Genomic DNA, 6,000 nt, shown 5'->3' on the forward strand with positions numbered 1-6,000 from the left:
ATGAAAAATTGTTGAAAATTTAGGGTGGTAGGGTTGGACTGGGATTCAAGGATTGATAATCTTAAATCCCAATCAAAAAAGGAATTAGCATTAATCAGAAACTCTTTTGATCAATGCCTATAAATATAAGCTTAAATAAAACAAAATGATATGCATGATACAAAGAAAACAGAAGCAAAAAAAGGATTCTAGATAGTATAAATAGTTTGACGATTTTTAGGAATTTTTTTTGAATTTTTGGTTTTTTTTCTGGATAATTTTTGGAAAAATTCCAGAATCCAATCAATTTTTCGGTAACTTTTTCGGCCAACTTTGAATTTTTCGGAGAGATTTTTCAGTTTTTGACATTTTTTTTCTAGATTTTGATAGAAATTCAATCAAATTCTAGAATTTTATAAACAGAAGGAGGAGAGAAAAGAAGGAAGAAAAAGAGAAAGAAGGGATAAATCTGAAGAAAGATCAGATTTTAGCCTTATATATCAACGTAAAACGATGACATTTTGGACATTAGTAGATACACAAGATCTGCGTATTTTTGTTTGGGCTAACCCGACCCAATCGTGACCCGATTTGTTAACCTAGGTTTCAGCCAATCCATTCCAGTCGAGCCAAGTCTTTGAGTCGCACTTCTGAGCCATTTCTTCTTCCTTAAGCCGAGCCGTTTCTTTTTGAAATTTTTTTAATTTTTTTTCTTTTTTTTATGTGTTTATTTTTTTAGTATTTTTGCATGATTTAATTTAATAAAAAATAATAAAAATAAAAATTTTTGGAATAAATATTAATTATCCAATGATGAAATTTATAAAAACTTAAAATGGTAAATTTCTATAAAATTCTTAGATAAGAAATTTTATCTAAATTTGGCCCAAATGGCGAAATAATTTAGATAAAATTTTAATAACAATAATTAATATTTATTTTCAAACCAAAAAAATTAAAAAATACAAAAAACATAAAAATATAAAAAATTTTGAAATTAAATACGAATTACCCAAGGATGATATTCTTAGAAATTTCAAACGATAAGTTCCTAAGAAATCTCTAGGTAAGAAATTTTCTCTAAATTTGACCCATATGGTGGAATAATTTAGATGAAATTTCAATACAAGTAATTGTATTCTTTTCCAAATAAAAATTTTGGTTGAAAATATTTGATAATTATCCAAGAATGAGAATTTTAGAAATTTCAAGTGATAAATTTTCTAAGAAATCTCTATGTGAGAAATTTCTTTAAATTTGTACCAAATGGTGGAATAATTTAAATGAAATTTCAATAAAAATAATTGTCATATTATTTTCTTTCTAAGAAAAAAAGAGAAATAATAAAAAAGAAGAATTTCTAAATAGGCCCAAATTGTGGAAAATTTAGAAATTTTCAAAAAAAAGAAAATATTTCTAATTTGGCCCAAATGGTGGAATAATTAGATATATTTTCAACAAAAAAATAAACTAACAAAAATTTTTCCGATGACGGAGCCTTTTTAAGATATCAAATGGGATTCTTGAATATTCTTGAGGTGATGAAGTATTTTTTTTAAGAGTTATACCAGATTGATGGAGAATCTTAAAAATTATTTTCAATATTTAACATAAATTTGAAACCATTACTCTCAAGATCATAGGATAAATTTAAAATAAAATGGTACCATCCTTTGGATGGGCATTTGGGGGTGCTATAACCTTCCTCACATGCAACTGACTCTCGAACCCTATTCTGGTTAATAAACCTGAACCTGTTCTTTTAGGGACTTTTAGTCAAGCTTAGGAGTTCCTTAAAAGGATAGATTCCTCAGGTGGCCAATTACACCTAGTAAAAAAGATTGGTGGCGACTTCATTCATTCTTTAAGTCCAGTTATAGATTTTTGGATCTATATGTTATGACACCAGATTTGTAAAGGTTTCAAGTTTCGCAGAGGTTCTAGATTTGCAAGAATTTTAGTTTTTAAAGGTTTCAAATTCGCAAAGGTACCAAGTTTCGCAAAGGTTCTAGATTCGCAAGACTTTTAGATTCACAAGGAACTAAGTTTTGCAAGAACTTCAAGCTCGTAAAGGCTTCAGGTTCACAAGAGTTTCAGGTTCTCAAGAATTTCAAGTTAGCAAGAACTTCAGGTTTGCAAGAATTTAATATTCGTAAGAATCTAAGGTTTGCAAGAATTTTCAAATTCATAAAAAATTCAACTTCATCATTGTAAAGATTAGCAAACTGTAATGCAAGATTCAAATACTTACATTCAAAGGATTTTTGTTAGTGAGTCACATCCAAAATTCAAATTTTCATATTTGAAAATTTTACGGATTTACATTAAAGGTTTTAAGGCTTACCTCCATAATTCAAAAATTCTCATTTGAAAATTTTCAGGATTTTACATTCAATTTTTCAAAGATTCATTCAAAAAATTTTAGAGATTCACATCCAAGGTTTCAAAGTTCTTTTTCAAAAACTTTATGGCTTCATATTCAAGGATTCTCATTCGAAAAAATTTTAGGGTTTCACATCCAAAATTTCAAAGACTCGCATTCAAAAAGCTCCTTTCAACAAAGGCTTTATAACTCTAAAAGTTTCGAAAGTTTTCCTTATCCAAAAATCTCAACATGAAAGATCTTCCTAATTTGAAGAATCAAAAGTCATATATTTTCTCCCAACAATGACAAATGTCATGCAAATAATGCAAATGCCTTTTAAATGATGCAAATGCAACAACCCCTATTCTCACTTAATGATGCAAATACAAATGTCATACAATAATTCAAATGTTCCTTACAAGATGAAAATGCATGCCCCAACCATGATGGAAATACAATTATCAAGGATTTAAATACAATGTAAACATAATGTATGTAATGTAGATGTTAATACATCATTGCCATGAAATTCTAATTGTAGTAACAAGGTTCTCAAAACTCCACCATTCCTTTTTAGCTTATCAATACTAACCATTTCAAAAAAAAATTTGTCACCTGATCCATATTATTTTTTTCATCTGGTCTCAAGTCACAAGTTTTATTAACCAATCCATCGCTGTGTTCATCAGTAGGCTACCTCATTTGTCCTTTTCAAATCACTTTCTCAAGCTTCTTTTATCTTGGATTTTTTAAAAAAAATTAGAAAAATATTTTACGAACATTATCATTCATTTATTTATCATTATTCTAATACATGACAAATATAATACATTTTCTCAATTCATCTAGGGGATGCAAACTTCGTAAAGAATAAGAAAAATGAGTATTCATTAAAGAAAATTTAGTCAAAAACAAATCAAGGATGTATAAAAGTAAAATATTATGAAAATAGAGTATTAACATCTAGAATAATGATTATTTAAATAATTCTAAACTCTAATTCAGAATTCTTTCTCCAAAACACATTCCATCGATATTCTCAATCTTTAAGCCAATCATCATCCATATTCCTAGGATCCTCAAATGAAACTGTTTTCCCGAATCTCTATTTTTACTTAACTCACCCTTTCGAGTTTTCAGTTTAAGTTTTCCTTTTACCTCATTTTTTTATTTTATTTTTGCGCATCTTTTTCTCATCTTTTTTTTATTTTTTTTTCCTTTTATCCATTAGTGACACTTTGATCAAAATCTCAAACAATCTAATGGTAAACCTGCCTTGGTTCAAATTATGATTCTCTAATTCAATTATTCATATTTGATCAAAATGAATTTTTAAAGGACGTAATGTAGGTTAGGGTGAGGGGTTATGAAGGAAATAGATAAAATAAGCTAAAAATGTATTTAAAAGGTAATCAGACCAAGGATCATTTTTTTTTCATGTAAAGCACCTTGATATTTTGCCCCATCAATTTCTTATTCTTTTTTTTTATTTTTTTTTCACTTTTCATCATTTTTCAAGAAAGATTTAAGCACAAAAAAGGATTGCCCCTAAAATCACTAAGGATACCAACTTTTCAAGCTTATCAAACTGTGCCCTAGTGTAGGGTGATCCTTGTATAAAGTTCCTTGAAAGAAAATTTTAACAAAAGTCAAATAAGGTAGCAAGGGATAATTTTACTCTTTTTGTGAAGGATAGAATAAATATGGCTATTTCTCATCTTAAATATGAATACTCACAATGAAAAACATTCATTGGCCAAAAACAAAGATTGCATTTTGCATCAACTTCATCTTTCAATGAGCAAAATTCTTTGCTAATTTATCTTATTTTATTTAGCAATCCCAATGGATCAACAATCTTAATTTATCAATCATATCATCATGAATGAAGTTTTCAAAATCAAATCTTGAATTATTATCATGACTGTCTAAACATTCATTATTTGAAATCAAAGAATGGATATGGAAAACAGAAGTGACAAGGTAAAAGTATATAACAGTAATTTATACGAAATAGAAAATATCATGAAAATGCACCATATCTGTCATTTTTATTAAAATGATGAAAAAAAACATAGAATTCAAATACATAAAAACAAATCATCATTCTGAAGAAATCATGAGATAATATGCAGTTTCAATCAACCTTTTCAAAATTATGCCTCTGGTTGATCAAGCAAAAGACCTTTATGGACATTCAGCTGTCCTGATTCATTTAAGCTCACCAAGACTACTCGAATCAAACTTTACACTTTATGCTTGAAAACAAGGTAAGTTTTTATAGAGTGACCCATATTCCCATTATCGTAATCATATGTGGCATTAACATTATACCATATGGGATAGGGTGGCCTCAATGGTTCTAAAAGAATTAGAGATACTAAGTCATTCTTAACCAATTCTAAAAATAGCTCAGTACAAGTTATAGGGATAAGATTAATGTGAGCTCTCTCTTGGTTGCCCCTGCATCTTCCTGAACCACTCACTTAATTGTTAGGCCTTGAAACTAGTGTATTAACATAACTAGGCCCATATCTTGAAAAATTGGTTGATAAGGACTTGGGAAGATGTTATTCATGGTTGAGTAATGAGGCTAGTAAGAGACTTGTAAAATATTATTGATTACCAAGTAGTAAACATAATGAACATATGGTGGATATAAAGCATAACCTCTAAATTGTTGCCTTTCAAAACTCATAACTTGGGTTTCAGCTTCTTTTTTTCTTTTTTTTTTTTGGGCATTCCCCATTTTTTGGTACTATTGGCTTCTTTTTCTTCAAGTTTGCTACTTTTGACAATATTTTCAATAATCTCCCCTAAGATTACCATGTTCGTAAAGTTTTTAGTTGCGTTCCCTATCATCTTTTCATAATAAAGCGAATTCAAAATACTAATAAATAGAACTGTTATCTCTTTTTCAATCAATAGTGGCTAGACCTAAGCAATTATATCCTTCCATAATTGGGCATATTCTTTGAAAGACTCTGTTATTTTCATCTTCATGCTTTGTAAAGAAAGGCGATTAGGGGGCTAAGTCAATGATGTGGTGACATTAGTTAATAAATAATCGAGCAAGCTCATACCAAAAACGAATGTGAGTTCGATCTAGCTAAACATATCACCTTACAATTGAGCCAATAAAGCTATTTTGGAATACATGCATCAATAGCTTTTCATCACTATTGTAGGCAGCTATTTTTCAACTGTACATGGTGACATGAGTTGTCAGACACTTACTACTATTGTACTTCTCAAACTTTGAAACTTTAAATTTCGAAAGAATCACAACATCTGAGACCAAACAAAGGTCGACAACATCTATGGAGCCATAAAAATCTATCACTTCAACAACTAGCAACTTCTCCTCGAACATGTTCATCTTGTAATCACTTTTTGAATCTACCAAAGCCTCATCCATTTCAATTTCTCTTTTGGGACATCTAAATTAGGAACTTAGATCGGTGCAACTAACTTTCAACAAGAGCAAGGTTGTTGTAGCTTTGGACATTCTCTTTGCTAGGTGCAGGCAACATTTCTGAGCAAATATAGCCTATCGAAAATACAAACTGTTGTGATAGAAAGCTTGGAGTGAATTGGGCTTGATATAGGCCATAACCTGGAAGATATAAATGATCAACAATGTTATGTGAAATATC

This window comes from Durio zibethinus, chromosome 22 (genome assembly GCF_047325235.1).
Source record: "Durio zibethinus cultivar Kanyao isolate XHJ-2024 chromosome 22, ASM4732523v1, whole genome shotgun sequence".
Taxonomy (NCBI): Eukaryota; Viridiplantae; Streptophyta; class Magnoliopsida; order Malvales; family Malvaceae; genus Durio; species Durio zibethinus.